This window comes from Oryza glaberrima, chromosome 7, assembly GCF_000147395.1.
Source record: "Oryza glaberrima chromosome 7, OglaRS2, whole genome shotgun sequence".
Lineage (NCBI taxonomy): Eukaryota > Viridiplantae > Streptophyta > Magnoliopsida > Poales > Poaceae > Oryza > Oryza glaberrima.
The window spans coordinates 1,151,256-1,167,366 of record NC_068332.1 but is presented as its reverse complement, the minus strand read 5'-3'; the positions used below and the strand labels follow the sequence as shown (position 1 = coordinate 1,167,366).

At 43.7% G+C, this 16,111-nt stretch overlaps 3 pseudogenes; all 3 read right to left on the bottom strand.

Moving 5' to 3' along the window:
- Positions 1-4,644: 4,644 nt before the first annotated feature.
- On the bottom strand, positions 4,645-11,090 carry LOC127779651 (uncharacterized; annotated as a pseudogene).
- On the bottom strand, positions 8,499-10,332 carry LOC127779244 (uncharacterized; annotated as a pseudogene).
- Positions 11,091-11,566: 476 nt separating the features above from the next.
- Positions 11,567-14,623, bottom strand: LOC127778922 (uncharacterized; annotated as a pseudogene).
- Positions 14,624-16,111: the final 1,488 nt, after the last annotated feature.

Below are 16,111 nucleotides of genomic sequence, written 5' to 3'. Positions count from 1 at the left end.
AATCTTCAGATGAGAATTTTTCCCTGATCGGAGCAATCATCCCTTGAAACGCCAAATCGGCTAACTGGGCATCAGTCAAACTCAAGCTGTAACACTTATTCCTCATTTCCCTGAACCTTTGAATATACTCATGCACCGGCTCATCATGCTTTTGCTTGATTGACGTGAGATCAGACAGCTTCATCTCGTGAATCCCACTATAGAAATAACTATGAAACTGCTTCTCTAAATCGGCCCAACTGTTAATCGACCCATGTGGTAGAGAAGAAAACCAAGTAAAAGCCGACCCAGCTAATGACAATTGGAATAACCTAACCCTCAAAGAATCTACAGCCGATGCCTCACCACACTGAGCTAAGAATCGACTGATGTGCTCATAAGTCGATGTAGTATCCTGTCCTGAGAACTTTCAGAAGTCTGGTACTTTAAACCGGTTAGGTAAAGGGACTCTTTCAAACCATTCAGGATAAGGTTGTCGGTACAAATTCCCAGTCTCTTTTTGTTTAAGCCCAAATTGCTCCCTCATTACATCAGCTATCACGTCGGCCCATGGTCGCTGCTGAGGTGTTCCTTGAGGTTGTTGTGGTGTAGGCACAAACTAGTTGTAGAACTGAGGATGAACCGATCCTGCCTGTTGGCACTGAACTTGGGGTGATGGAGGCTGATATTGATAACTCAAATTGCCCCCCTGGTAATTGTGAAGGTTCAGCTGAATACCACGCGCCACATGCTCAGGAATAACTTGAGGTACCACCGAACCATCCGGTTGCACATGATGAACCAAGTGTTCCGAGACCATCTGATTTGCAATGTACTGCACAGGCTGACCACCAGCATTGCAAACCCAGCCGATGCGTTCATTGAGGCTTGCTGCTGAATCGGCTGAATGACCTGCTGTTTCAACGGTGTCTGCTGAATCGGCTGTAAAGCCGGCCGCCTTGGTGGCGTCTGCTGAACTGGTTGCATGGCCTGCTGAATTGGAGATGCTTGTTGAATAGGCTGCACAACCTGTTGCCTGGACGGTGTTTGCTGAATCGGCTGCTGCTGAGCCGAATTAATAGCATTCTGAGGAGGTAAAAACATAGATGCAACCTGGTCTTGTGTTAACTGAGTCACATTCGGTCCAGGATACTGTGATTGCTCTCTTACCAATAATTGAGGATTGATTAATTGACCTGAAGCCGACAACGGCGCTGCAGGTGCTGGAGCCGATGCTGGTACCGTCGACTGAGCTGGTAATGCAACAGGAGGAGTTCCCCGAGTAAATGGATGAACATCGGTAATCAAAGTCCGATAATTTGGAAAAGTACCCCCTTGCAAATAAACTGGGCCTGCAGCCTGATGTTCAGCTATTGAACCATCGGCTACCGATTTCATCATATTTGACAAGGTATTAGTTAACACTCCAGATTGATTGATCAAAGCATTATACACGGCATAGTCAACCCGATCTTGAAAGTTATTGAAAAAATCATGGAATGCATTGTCATTCTGATTAAGATTTCCCCCTTGCAGTCCCTGAGTGGCGTCACCTTGAACTCCATGTACTCCATGAGAGTAGTCACCCTGGCTCTCCTGAGTCGACCCATCTGTAATGCCTTTATCACTCGGCTAGGCTGATCCATCTGGAACTTGTTTCTTTTCTCCCTCTTTAGAAGAACCGATCCCAAGATCCTCAGGAACCACCTTCACCTTGTACTTCTGAACAAATGTGCCCTTACGAGTCTGCATGAATGAACTTAAAAATTGATCTCGTGCTTACTGCATCATTGCATTGAAGTCTTTCTTCTGTTCGGGAGTGAGCTTTTCTAGATCAATGGGCACAACGTTTCCTTCATGGACGTTAGTCAAACCGAACTTCTGGGTCGTTTCCTTAATATTACCCGGGCTGGCCGACGACGGAGACAGTGGTGGTTTCTCAGCCAAGCTGCCTTCTGACTTCTAATCGGTCCCACTGGGCGTGCCAAAAGCGTGTTGATAGAAAACACGAGGCCTGGGAGATCTGCTTAACTCCAGTGCAGGTCCAAAACTCGCCTTCGGATATATGAGCGTGCCAGTTGATTTGATCCTGCAATCAACAAGAAACAAAGACAAAGAAACCGTGATTAAATCCATAAATGATAGCCGATCGGCTAGATGCCGATGACATATCATTTATCTTTGAACCGATGTCATATGTAAATCGGTCGACAATTGTTAAGTAAACAAATCAAAACTAAATCTACACAATCGGCTCTAGATATCAACGATATATAATCCTTATATCGATATATACTTGAATCAAGTGATTGTGATAGATCGGTCACCTTACCGAGATAGTATAAATCACTTAGATTGAAATATATATTAATAATGAGATTATATATATGTTCATAGCATAGCCGATCAGATAGATCTAGCGTGTATCGGCTAATACTCCGATACTACTTTATATTAAGATATTAAAGCAAATAGAATATACTAAGCAGAAACCTAATATACTTAAATGCAACAAGATCTTGACATAAAGGGCAGATCTAACATGTTAATTGAGCACGTAGGATAATTAGATCAGATAAGATCGGCTGAAACTCCGATACTACCCTAATCGGCAACCAGTAGGCAGGCTAGAGATTGAAATTCTAAGCACGGCTTAATAGATCAAACTCAACTGATACAGCATTAAGTATGAAAAGAAGAACAATATCTAGACAATCAAGCCGCTGGATGTTTCATAGAGTGGTGGATATCTCAGATAATCTAAGCCAACGTCGTTATTTAACCTAATCGGCTGCCTTCTGGTAACAGATGTTAGCCGATTGTAGGTTAGATGACGATATTGTCAAGGATTATGCAAGATATATGATAACTTGACGGATTACATAAACGAGATTAGAGTATCATAAAGATGGAAGCACTAATCTCAAGAACATAAGCCGCCATAACAAGTTTTACCTCTTGTTGAAGATCGAAACCGATGCAACTCAACCTGAAAGCAATAACTCGTCGAAATAAAACTAAAGCAAAAGGGGTGGCGATGCGCCGAAATTATATTGAACGTGTGTGTTTATCATTACATAGGGCTCGGGATCTATTTATACCCGAGAATTACAAGATATGTCCATATTGGACACGACTCTTATCTCTAACAAACTCTAAGATACCATAAGTCTTTGCGGCAGACTTTTGCCCACATTTATCTCTAAGGAATTTACATAAAATATCCGAATTAATAGATACAATTGCCTTCCCAGGACTCTATCGATGTGTGGCAATCATCTTGAAGCACATCAACTCGAACCCAATGTCGCACATGGGTCGTATTGTCGGAATCGGCTGTATCACTTAACCAGTCCAACTCAGACTTAGCCAATCCCAGTCGTAGCCGATCCGGACTCCAACCGATCCTTACTCTGTTCCCGCAACAATCCTCATCTTCGATTCCGCTTTGATCCCATCTTTATCACCGATACTGATATTACCAAATTTGGTCGTTAACAATAGTGAAACATTGTGAGTACACTAGGTGAAATATTTTTCGGTGGAACAAAAAAATAAACCAAATTCCCTTAATAGGGGGTTTCTAAAATATGTGGGTTTTTTTTGTTGCAATGGAATGTTTCGTTCACTGTAACATTAGATCTATACATAATAAAATATTGTGAGTACACTAGGTGAAACATTTTTTGTGGAACAAAAAATAAACCAAATTCCTTTAATAGGGGTTTCCGAAATATGTGGTTTTTTTTTATGGAATGTTTCGTTCACTGCAACATTAGATATATACATTCTGAGTACACTAGGCGAAACATTTTTTTAGTTTCCAAAATATGTGGATTTTTTTGTTGCAAAAGAATATTTTAATTCACTGCAACATTAGATCTATAAATAGTGAAACATTGTAAGTACACTAGGTGAAACATTTTTTATGGAAAAAAGGGGAGGGAGAAGTAGGTGGGCCTAACAGGTGCTTACGTGGGGGGAGGGGCGCGCGGGGGGAGCGCCCTGATCCGGCTCCCCCCGCGCCAGTCGCCCAAGGTAAAGTATTTTCGGTTATAGTTCCTTACTTTATTTATTATTTTTCTCAATAATAACGTGTCACTGATTTATAAGTTCTTTTTATCTTAAAAAATAGATATGGCTATATATATCTAATACGATATGACCGATGACAGGTATAGCCGGTGAGTTGGCTATTCTATTTTTCAAAAATAAGTAAAAATTGTAGATAATTTTGTACTATAATATAATTTTATTTTGATGATAGCCACGTAATATGAGGGCCAACCTTGCTATTTTTTTTTCTGTTTTTAGATTGAGTAAATTGTATTGGTGGTACACAAAACTTGTTAGGTGGGTGTAATTAAGTATATGAATTTATAAAATGCTCGTTTTAGTATATGAACTTGTCTAATTCTTGCGAATGAGGATAAAAATAACTTAGCAATGTTAATTATACGAAACGGATGTTGATTAGGATGTGATGTGAATACGTGTAGTGAGTATGCATAAGACATACAATATTTATAATTTGATCCTTACTTTATCCATGATGAATTTCATATATTTCTAGCCCTTATATCATTGCTCGTTTTTTTAAATCTTTTTCTACAATCACTATATCTTGTTCTATTTTTTTTAAAGAGGTGTATATCTAATTACAACCTTCTTTGATATATGTTTACATAGTATCCTAATCAGCCCCTAAATCAATAAGATTAGCCATGTAGTTTACTTTTCGTCTTTCTCCGCACCCCCTAAATCAATAAGATTAGCCATGTAGTTTCCTTTTCGTCTTTCTCCGCACGCATCAGACAAATTCATGCACCAAAATAAACATTTTACAGGTTCGTATACCGGCGATACAATTTACTCTCTACATTCATGACCCTACTCGGCTAGTCGCAACGGATGGTAGCAACCCACCCACAAATTTACAATCAGGTCAATGACACTACCGCAATCAGGTCACTCGTATAGATAACAAAATTTACAATCGAAGTCCCTAATTTTGGATCGCTAATCATGTTTGTTTTTTTTGCAAATCAATACCTATCAGGTTTGGTTTTTACATAGCTCTCATAGATCGATGGCTCGGCGGAGTGGGCGCTTTCTCTTCCATACTCTTGTTTTCCCGCCGGCGCCGCCACCACCAGCCACCGCGCCGTTTCCGCCGCCGCACCAGAGCTGAGCTCGGCGATGCCACAATCTTCCACAATGACACGGCCAATGAGTCCGCCTGCACCCTGCCATCTCTCTTCCCATCTTCTTCAAGCAGAGGTAGGCGACACCATGGCCGGACTGCCACAGCACCTCGTGCGTGGACGACGACGACGATCCATCGTCTGCCGCCTCATGGCGGCACAGGCGATTGATGGCGTTGGGCAGCAGAAGCTCCTCCACCTCGCACAACCGAACATTCGTGTGCACGGCTTGCTCTTCCCTCCCGTGCTCTTCCCTCCCGTCGATTGCTTCGACAACAACGCTCCGGGCTAGGCGGCAGCTCCTCCAGCCAAGTGTGCGGCCCGATCACGGCCGTCAGCTGCAGCAGGGGTGTCCTCCTATCGCCATGACCAGATGATGATGATGATGAAGAAGACGATGATGGCTTCTGCCATGCAGAGATATACCGCCGTACGACCAATTTGATCACCGGGTCCGGGTATCTACCATGGTGATTGTGTCCTTGGCAGCATGCGGAGTTTGGGCGAGCATGGTGAGTCTCTGAATGGTGGGTTCTCCTCGAGTACTCTGGATCAGTAGAATCAACAAACGGGAAGCAGTACAAGGCTCGATGGTGCACCTGAGTGAGCTCCTGCTTTGCAGCTTCAGCAACAGGCTTGAAATTGGGTGGTAACAACTCCAAGCACCTGGCCACAATCCCGGTCACGTTCGTGCTTGCTGCCAAACGTAGTAGAATTCCAAAAATGAAGTTCTCCTCCGGCCTCTCATGGTTCTGGTACCAAAGCAACAACCCGGCTTCTAGTCCTCGCTCTGCGAAACTCATTGGCCATGCTGCTAGGTAGTGCTGATTTCCTTGAGAATTTTCATACCGTAGAGCTTTGCCTGCAAGAAGGTGCCCGGTAAGAGGATCAACGAGCATGTAGTTGATCCTCCTGCCTATGCTACCGAATTCCATGAATCTCAGGAACTCGCTGGCACCATCAGCGAGCCTTTCAAACTTCTGAATGGTTGAAGTGGTGATCAGGCTATCAACTTTCTTCTGTCCGGTGAAAGATGATAAGAATGATCTTGTGGCATGGGCGATCCGTTTAGGGAAGGCGCACTGCCTGACCTCCTGCTACATCTCATCATCTTCCATGGCACGACGCTTGCATCTTTCCATGACTTGCTGCACTCATCAGATGCGTGCTTCAGCTTCTTCCTCCAACGCAGGAGTGAGGCGTCTGTGACCGGAGGCCATCTGCTGGATATCTCCAGGGCTGCCTCCATTCTGATGTGTGCCATCTCCAGCCTCTCCATGCCATCTTCCTCGTTTAATTTCCGTTTATGCTTGTTGATGAAGAAGGTGGAGACCCTGCTCACAGCCTCGCCGATTACCGCGGAAACAACTATTTCAGACATCAGGATGTTCTTGTTGATAAACCCCTTCCTGCTTGTAAAAGTGGAACGAAAGGTCTAGTTAGAACTGTTCATGACAGATCTAGAGAAACAGAGGTGTATAAGAACTTAGAACAAAATGTACTCACCTCACCAAGCTGCTTCAAACTAATGCTTTAAACATACTGCGGTTGTGACTTGTGAAGAGCATAAATCTGTGTGGTGAAGAGGGGATTCAATTGATTCACAATGGCAGGGGGACTTGTCATCCGGTAGCAGGATGACAAGTCTTCCCTCAATACCGCCTGTATTTCTCCAAATACTCCCTGTAACTGAACCAACTTTGGAGTAATACGTATGTCCAGGCCAATAAAATTGCTTTCCATAGTCGTTTCAAATTAATTAAAAGAAAAAATAACAAATCTTCATCTGTGGAAGGATCCATCAAATATAAAATGAATTAACTGTGGAAAAGAAAAGTCTAAGATTGAAAGATAGATTCTGGTGACAAACTGATTGGTCTCAATCACAGCCTAGTTGGTCAGAAGAAATTAAGTCCATGACTGACTTCGTGGAGAAAAAGGTGAGCAAAGCAAAATTGTGTTTTCTCAGAAGTTAAGTGGGTCCTGTTGGATGTATGGTCTAATTAACATAGCACCAGGTGAGAAGTGAGAACACATCACCTTTTAGACTCTAATTAACATAGTCTCCGTATGATTTGTCACGCAAGAGAACTGCCCTCTATGACTGTCCAATCTCATTGCAAGGCTAGCCAAAGATAAATCCTCCACGCCTCTGCAATTAGGAAAGTTTAAAGTAACAACTCGTCACTAGTTTCAGATACTAGTCTTGACTCTTTAGTGGTTGAACAGATCTTTTGCCAATTCTCACTGAACTTATCTTTCCCCTAAAAAGAACAGTAACCCATTGCCTAAATCTGTTTTGCAGGTTGTGTACAGATCGATAGCCCTGATGCAGCGCTGGAGGGTGCTCCAAAGAAGAAAAGACTGCACCCTGCTGGACGACGTTGTTAAGAAGCTGATGGAGAAGATGGTAAAGGTACAGCTTCGGCCTGGAGATGCCCAGCAGGATGACCTGGGGATTGGGTAGTTTTGCTGCAGTTTGTTTTGATGTATTAGGGAAGATGGGTGTGTGGGGGTGTTTTTGGCTGGTTTACTCTCTGTTCTCCCTTCGTGGAGATGTGCAAAGGGCACTGAAAGCTGACGATCCCAGTGTTTTACCATGTTTCCTGTGTAGTTTTATTTTTCTGTTGTGTAAGATTCAAGCTTCCTTTCAAAAAACCGGGTAATGAAATTACCTGCAATCTAAAAAAAAGAACAGTAACCAAACTGCACAGAACAGATCGCGAGATGGGAGGAAACCGAGGTCGCGACAAGCAGCAGTGAAGTTGAATGAGAGCAAAACGTCGTATATATCTGGGATGGAGCGCATTAACGCGAACACCACATTACATAAAATGGCAGATGGCATTTACTAGTAACTGTCTTTTGTCCGTACATTTAATTAACAGAGGAATGCAATGCAATAATCTACCGTACAAAATGTACCAACCTCACCAAGCTGGTTGAAACTAGTGCTTAGAATATACTGTAATTGTGACTTAACCAAAAGTTTAAGATTGAACGATATATTCTGGTGACAAACTGATTACTCTCAATCACAGACTAATCAGTCAGAAGAAATAAAGAACACCACATGTCCACAGGGCTTAACCAATCTCAAGCTTTGCAACTGGGCTAAGTAAAATTACTGAAATTATTTTAAACAACTGTTAAGGGAATACCTGTCTGCTTGATGATTAGAATTGTTTGGCTTGGCATGTCCACCTTCCTCACTCACCCATTCACGGACCCACCAATCAACTTGTTCTCCTTCTTGCAACTTTTTTGTGTTTCATTCCCTTTGTTTCTGTGTTTCAGTACACGATGAAGTCAGAATAAATATTCATGTGTTTTCTTGTTCCATTTCAGAATCATCCTAAATACATATAATCTGAATTTTCAACCGCCCAGAGGATACCACTGTATGCAAATTACTGATATGCAAACTACAATTTTTTTTTTTACAAAAAAAAAAGTGAATGGGAATATGAAATAGCAGGAAATCGGGTAAGAACAAAATTTTGTCATCGCCTTATATCATGGTAAATGCATGCAAATGCAAATAAAATATGTCACGCCCAATGAGTGAGGATGTACATTAGATTGATAGAGTACAAACACCATATTACCACCATTCACCAACATAAGTGATCAGCTGGACATACAACAGCATATGGAGACATGGAGCACACATTTCAGATCAAAACACTCCTAAGGACTTCTAAATTTAACTTCCTACAGTTCACTTTTCACCCTATAATATTACATTTCCATTCTTCTTAATTCTCCCTGTTTCCTTGACCAGTCCCTGTAAATGATCTAAATTTTCAAATGCAATAGTGGAGATGCTAACTCTGTTTCCTTCTCTTTCTGAATCCAATCAAGGATAGAGCCCTGCAGCTGGACAGGCGCATGAGCAGCCCAAAGGTTAAGGAAGCCACAGATGAAGTCACAGGTCACATTTGTGCGCCTCTGTGTTCTCTGATCCATTTGACGCAGCAGCTTTGTTTTCTTGGCTCCTCAAATGGTTCTCCGTGTACTCGTCATGCTCATGGTTGCCTTCACAACCTCAAGATATCCACCGCCATGTTTAGACTTCCAAAGCATCCGGTACACTCTGGCTTTTGCATTCTGATGAAAACAATCTACAGCCTTTTTTAGCTGGGCTGGCCTAAGAAAGGCGGACCAAATTTACTTAAGAAAATCTACAGCCTTTGGCAGCATGACCTCTTCCATTTGTTGTAAGGCAATGTTCGTGTGCAAGCAAACGTTTCTCATTAGTATTAATCACCTCTTTCACAGAACTCTCGACTGTTGGGATTAGGTCTCCTGAAGAGACATGCGATGTATAGATAATGTGAACTTTCAGGTGCGGAACTTCTTTGATAGAAGGTTTGCCCTCGACAATCGTTCCGCATTCTCTGAACCCACGCAATGAAACTTCGCACATCAAACTCACTTCAATAATTGGTTCTAGAGAAATGTTTTGTAATCCTATCTTGTCCATGTTTCCACTGCCACATACCTTCTCACCATGATGCTTGCAACACAGTGGGTTTGGGCAAAACCATTCAATAGCTATACTGTGAATGTTGTACCAATGGTTTGAATGAGCCTGTGGCACCCAGGAGAAGTCTTGTGTAGGTAGCAGAGTAAGTTGCTTCCTAACATGTTCAGGCCTGGTTTAGTTCCTAACTTTTTCTTCAAACTTCCAACTTTTCCATCACATCAAAACTTTCCTACACACACAAACTTCCAACTTTTCCGTCACATCGTTCCAATTTCAATCAAATTTCCAATTTTGGCGTGAACTAAACACACCCTAAGCAGTAACTCCATGAGAAGCTATGTTTGTACTCTCCGAAAGTTGTAGCAGCATACCAAAAAAAAAGTTACCGTCAGATGCAGTGCCATCATTGTAAACAAATAACAACATAGCTTGTACTCCCCTCTCCGCTATGTTACTGGGTTGTATCCAAAACAAAAGTTGCTTGTTTCCCCGCACTAATTTGTACTCAAGAGTTTAACCTGCAAGAAGATGCCCAATAAGAGGCTCAAAGAAGAAGTAACGACGTGGTGTCCCTCCAAACTCCACAGATCTCAGATAGTCATCAGCTCCATGAGCAAACAACTCAAATCTTCGAACAGCAGACCTAATTGGCTCGTCCATATTGCCACGAAAGATGGATGATATTGTTGACTTCAAAAATCTGCCCTTATCGACTGCCCAATCTTCAGCAGGGCTACCTACAGAAGGCAAATTCTCCTCGTAACTGCAATCCTTTTCTAAAGCTAAAAGAATCTGCAATCAGTCCCGTCTAGTACTCCTGACTTTGACTGATTGGGATCTGGGACTGACTGCACTACACAATTGCAATCTGCATAACAAAATATTTTTGGCCATAAACATGATCTTTCCTCTTCTTTTTTTTTTCCTTTTCCGCAATGGTGCTGTTCTGAACAAAAATGTACATCATCGGCGATTGTTCTAACGCCCCCCCTCTAAACAGAACTGTAACTAAGCTGGACAAAACAGGTTGCGAGATGTGAGGAAATCGAGCATACCTCGAGCTAGCGCGGCCGCGCGGCCGCGGCGAGGAAGCGGCGGCCTCCTCCCTCTCCGCATCGCCGGCTCACCGCACGAGCACTCGTATATATGGCGCCCTGCAGTGGCAGCAGCGGGTCGAGGAAAGCAACGCCGTGGCCGGACCTCCTCGCGTACGTCGCCGGTCCACGCGCGGCCTCGTTGGGGATCTTCCGGTGGCAGCAACCTCGCCCGGCGGCGGAGACGCCATGTCAGCCGGGGAGTGCTTGTCGCCTGCTTACGCGGCGGCGCCGGCGTGGAGCCGTGGAGACGATGTGGTTGCGTGGCCCAATTCAAAGCTAGGTTGTGACCATCGCGGCCCAAGAGAAACCACACTGGCAGAGTTCAATGGAACAAGATTATCCGTGCGCAAGCTTCCTAAACGGTTAAATATTTTTTAAAAAAAAAATTTATATAAAAGTTATTTTAAAAAATCATATCAATTCATTTTTAAATTTTAAAATAATCAATATTCATTTAATTATAAGCTAATGATTTGTCTCTTTTTCATATCTTCTCAATTTTTATCCTTGATATTGATAAGTAGGCCCCATCGTTTTTTATTTTTATCCTTCTCAATGGCTGCGGCTAAGCTCGCTATGTTTGGTGATGCAAAGCTCCTGAGACAAACGACGGCGGGGGAACAGGCAGATCTAGCGCTGATCGTTTGTGCTGGCAGCTCCTGCAGCCAGCTCTAATGCACGTTCTTTTTTTGCAGCCGTAACAGGACGCCCAACTTGCTGGCTGCAGCTGCGCTGCTGCAGCCAGCACAAACGATCAAAGCCTAGATTGATAGAGTATGAACATCATATTATCACCATTCACCAACATAAGTGATCAGCTGGAAGGAGCACACATTACATATCAACACACTCCTAAGGACTTCTAAATTTAACTTCCTACAATTCACTTTTCACCCTATAATATTACATTTCCATTCTTCTTAATTCTCCGTGTCTCCTCGACCAGTCTCTGTAAATGATCTAAAATTTCAGACGCAATAGTGGAGATGCTAACTCTGTTTCCTTTTCTTTCTGAATCCAATCAAGGATAGAGCCCTGCAGCTGGACAGGCGCATGAGCAGCCCAGAGGTTAAGGAAGTCACAGATGAAGTCACAGGTCATAACTGTGCGCCTCTGCGTTCTCTGATCCATTCGACGCAGCAGCTTTGCTTTTTTGGCTCCTCGAATGGTTCTCCGTGTGCTCGTCATGTTCATGGTTGCCTTCACAACCTCAAGATATGCACCACCATGTTTAGACTTCCAAAGCATCTGGTACACTCTGGCTTTTGCATTCTGATGAAAACAATCTACAGCCTTTGGCAGCATGATCTGTTCCATTTGCTGTAAGGCAATGTTTGTGTGCAAGCAATGTTGCTCATTACCATTAATCACCTCTACCACAGAACTCTTGACTGTTGGGAATAGGTCTCCTGAAGAGCCATGCGGCATATAGATAATGTTAACTTTCAGGTGCGGAACTTCTTTGATAGAAGGTTTGCCCTCGACAATCGTTCCGCATTCTCCGAACCCACGCAGTGAAACTTCGCACATCAAACTCACTTCACTGCGTACATCAAACTCACTTCAATAATTGGTTCTAGAGAAACGTTTTGTAATCCTATCTTGTCCATGTTTCCACTGCCACATACCTTCGCACCATGATGCTTGCAACACAGTGGGTTTGGGCGAAACCATTCAATAGCTATACTATGAATGTTGTACCAATGGTTTGAATGAGCCTGTGGCACCCAGGAGAAGTCTTGTGTAGGTAGCAGAGTAAGTTGCTTTCTAACATTTTCAGTTTTAGACTTGAAATGAGGGGTAAACAACTGCAAGCCGTTAATTATAGTGCCAACTATGTTTGTACTCTCCGAAAGTTGTAGCAGCATACCCAAAATAAAGTTACCCTCAGATGCAGTGCCATCATTGTAAACAAATAACAACATAGCTTGTACTCCCCTCTCCGCTATGTTATTGGGTTGTATCCAAAACAAAAGCTGCTTGTTTCCCTGCACCATGTACTCTAGAGTTTCACCTGCAAGAAGATGCCCAATAAGAGGGTCGAAGAACAAGTAATGACGTGGTGTGCCTCCAAACTCCACAGATCTCAGAAAGTCATTAGCTCCATCTGCAAAACACTCAAATCTTCGAACAACTGATCTACTCGGCTCGTCTATATTGCCATGGAAGATGGATGATATCAGTGACTTGGTGGCATGCGCAATTCGCCTAGGAAAGAAGGAATTCCTTGCTACTTGTTCGGCCTCTTGTTCTTCCTGGACACGCTGCCTGCAGATGCGTATTGTGTCATCGCACTCTTCAGTAGCACGCTTCAGGTTCTTCTGCCAACGTAGCAATGGGCCACTAGTGATATGCCACTTATTGGATGTCTCCAGTGCGAAGTCCAACTTGATTTGTGCCATCTCCAGCCTCTCCAGGTTATCCTGTGCACTTGATTTTCGCTCACACCTATCAATCAACCCAGATACGATCTTGTTAACTGTCTCGTGAACGATAGCAGAACCGACCATCTCTTCCATCTTCAATAATCTCTCCCTGATCTGCGCAGAGCAAGATACATCAATAGATCGATCAGGATGCTCAAATGAAACAAAAAATAGATAAGTGAATTCCTGAAAACTAATAATGCGTTGAAGTATATGAAAACGGTAAACCGAACCTTCTGAGAGGTGCACCGGAGAGTATCCAGCAGACGATAACTAGACTGAATGAATGCTGAGCCTGCGCATGAATGCCATGTCTTTAGTGGAGAAAAATTGAGTAAATCAAAGTTGGTTGTATTGGAATTAGGTAACCCTTTTTTAGCAGGGTTGGCCATAAGAAGAGGCCAACCAAATCTTATTAAGATTATGAGAGCACCTTGACATTAGGTAACCCTTGACGTATGGTTTGAGAAGAACACCTGTATTACTACTATGTGATTCTCCTAATTGGAACTATTATACTATGTGATTCTCCTAATTGGAAGCATTAGGAGAATCTGATGTCTTTTATGTAATGCGTCTTTTTGGTTTCTTCTTAGCCATGGGAAGGCGTGGTGCCATGTTTGGTGATCGTTTTGCCAGTCTGCCTGGTGTTTGAACTTGTAAGCAGAGATGCGTTTGACAGGGGTTTGTTAGGGGGTAGCAACCTGAACTTTTGCTGTGAACCTTGTAATCGTATCGTTTTCATTAATGAAAGCGGGAGGGGCTTGACCTCTCTTTATCAACCAAAAAAAAAACTATATGATTCTCCAGTTTTTTTTTTACTGAAAACGCAACGATTACAGAAGTTCCAGAGAAGTTTTACTTCAAAAAAAAAAAAAGAAGTTCCAGAGAAGTTTTGCTTAAAAAAAAAACAGAAGTTCCAGAGAAGTTCAGCACGAAGACAGAGGGAACAAAAGAAAAAAAAACAGAGGACGATTCTCCAGTTGATTTATGCTCTCTTTCACTGATCAAACGCAAATTTTGTTATTAAGATAAGATTGAAGGCAACCAAACCAACAAGGATGGATGCTTCTGAATGCTGATTGAATCCTCGTCACTGCAACATTTTTTTTGTTTGGAAAAATCATCATCATCATCAATGCAATCACTTCCGGCTACTCCTCTTGACCGGTTGAATAGATCTCGCACAACAAACATGATGATATGCAGGGAGACCGAGCCTTACCTTGAGCTGGTGCGCCACGGCCGCCGAGGGGAAACCGAGGCCTCCTCCATCGCCGGGACGCGCTCGCATATGTGGCGCCCCGTGGAGACAGTAGTGGCAGTGGATCGCGCAAGGCAACGCCATTGCCGGACCTCACCTCCTTGCGCCGCTGGCGCGGCCTGCCACCTCGCGGATCGTCCGGCGGCGGAGGGCGGAGGGCGGAGGCCATGGCGGTGGGTGAGGTGGTGGTGGTCGGGTTGTGCTTGTGCGGCCCAGTTGCAGTGAAAAACAAGGCCGAGCCCAAGTAAGGCCCACACTAGTTCAACTCGGTCCGCACATTTAATCATCAGAGCAATGCAACCGTTAGGGATGCAAGCGGTCCAACCCGCGAACCTGCTTATAGGTAAAATGAGTGGATAACTCGCGGGTTGACTTGTGGATTACCTAATAATTTGATATATAAATAGGTTTATGGGTTGATCTACTTGCTTCTCTACGACGCGGCAAAGCCGAGTCATGACTCGAAAACCTGCGGATTACCCTTTATTTAACATATAAGTAGGTTCGTGGGTTGCACCGCTTGCATCCTTAAATGTAATGCAGGGATTTTCGCCAAAATTAGCCTTGCTAAATTTTGGCACACTTTGACGTTTGGTAACGTTGGATGTATTCAGTTTGTGGTCCTGCCAAAATTTGATAGTGTTTGTATTAGGAGAAACTTTCGAAAATGCTAAATTTTGGTGAAGTGGCAATGTCAAGATTTGTTTAGTTTGTTATCCTACGAAAAATTTGGTACTATCAAATATTGTGAGGGTTGAGATTGGCGGCGAAGTGAACAAGTCCGCAATGCAAAAAATAATCTTGTGCTTGTGCCCAAAATGGCAAAATGTTACTCAACTCACCAAGCTGGTTGAAACTTGAAACTAGTGCTTTCAATATACTGCAGCTTGACTTGGAGTGGGGAAGAGCGAAACAATTGTGTGCCGAAGGAGTTTCAGCTCCTTCTCAATGTCAGTTGGAGATGTCAATTCGTATAAATGGAGTCCGGATTTCTATTCACTATCTGAAAAATGTCAATTTAACAGTGAAAAGTCTATAAGTAGCAACTGTACCAGAATCTGCTCTGCACACCGTCTGTATTTCTCCAAATACTCTTCAACTGAACCAAGTTTTTTAATAGATGGCACCGTTAACTTTTGTATACATTTTTTTACTATTCATCTTAACTTTTTTAAAAAATATGTAATTATAATCTAGTTCGGGCGTGGGAAACGGAGGCGGGAGCGGTGAACTCTGGGAGAGAGCCGGATTTGTTGGGCGTCGTCGTCGCGAGACAAAGAGGCGGCAACGCGAGATGAGGAGGGCGTGCGTGGGGGACGGGTGCTCATCGGGATGCGGCGGAAGCAGCAGGACAGACGACGGCCTCGGCTCCTCTCCCGTCGCCCGCAGCCGCCTCAGCCCCTACGCGCCGCCGGCCTTGGCTCCTCGCCCGTTGCCCGCAGCCTCCTCCGTCGCCGCCCATCACACGTAGCCGCCTTCACCCTCACCCGCCGCTCGCCGCCCGCCCCGGCCACGGCTCCTCGTCCTTGCCCACCAGCCACCTCCTCTGTTCACCAAGAGAGAGAGAGAGGGGGGGCAGAGAAGGAGAGAAAAAAAGTGGACAGGTGGGCTCCACCGGTTTTTATTTGTTTTTGCTGACTGTGTCGTCACGT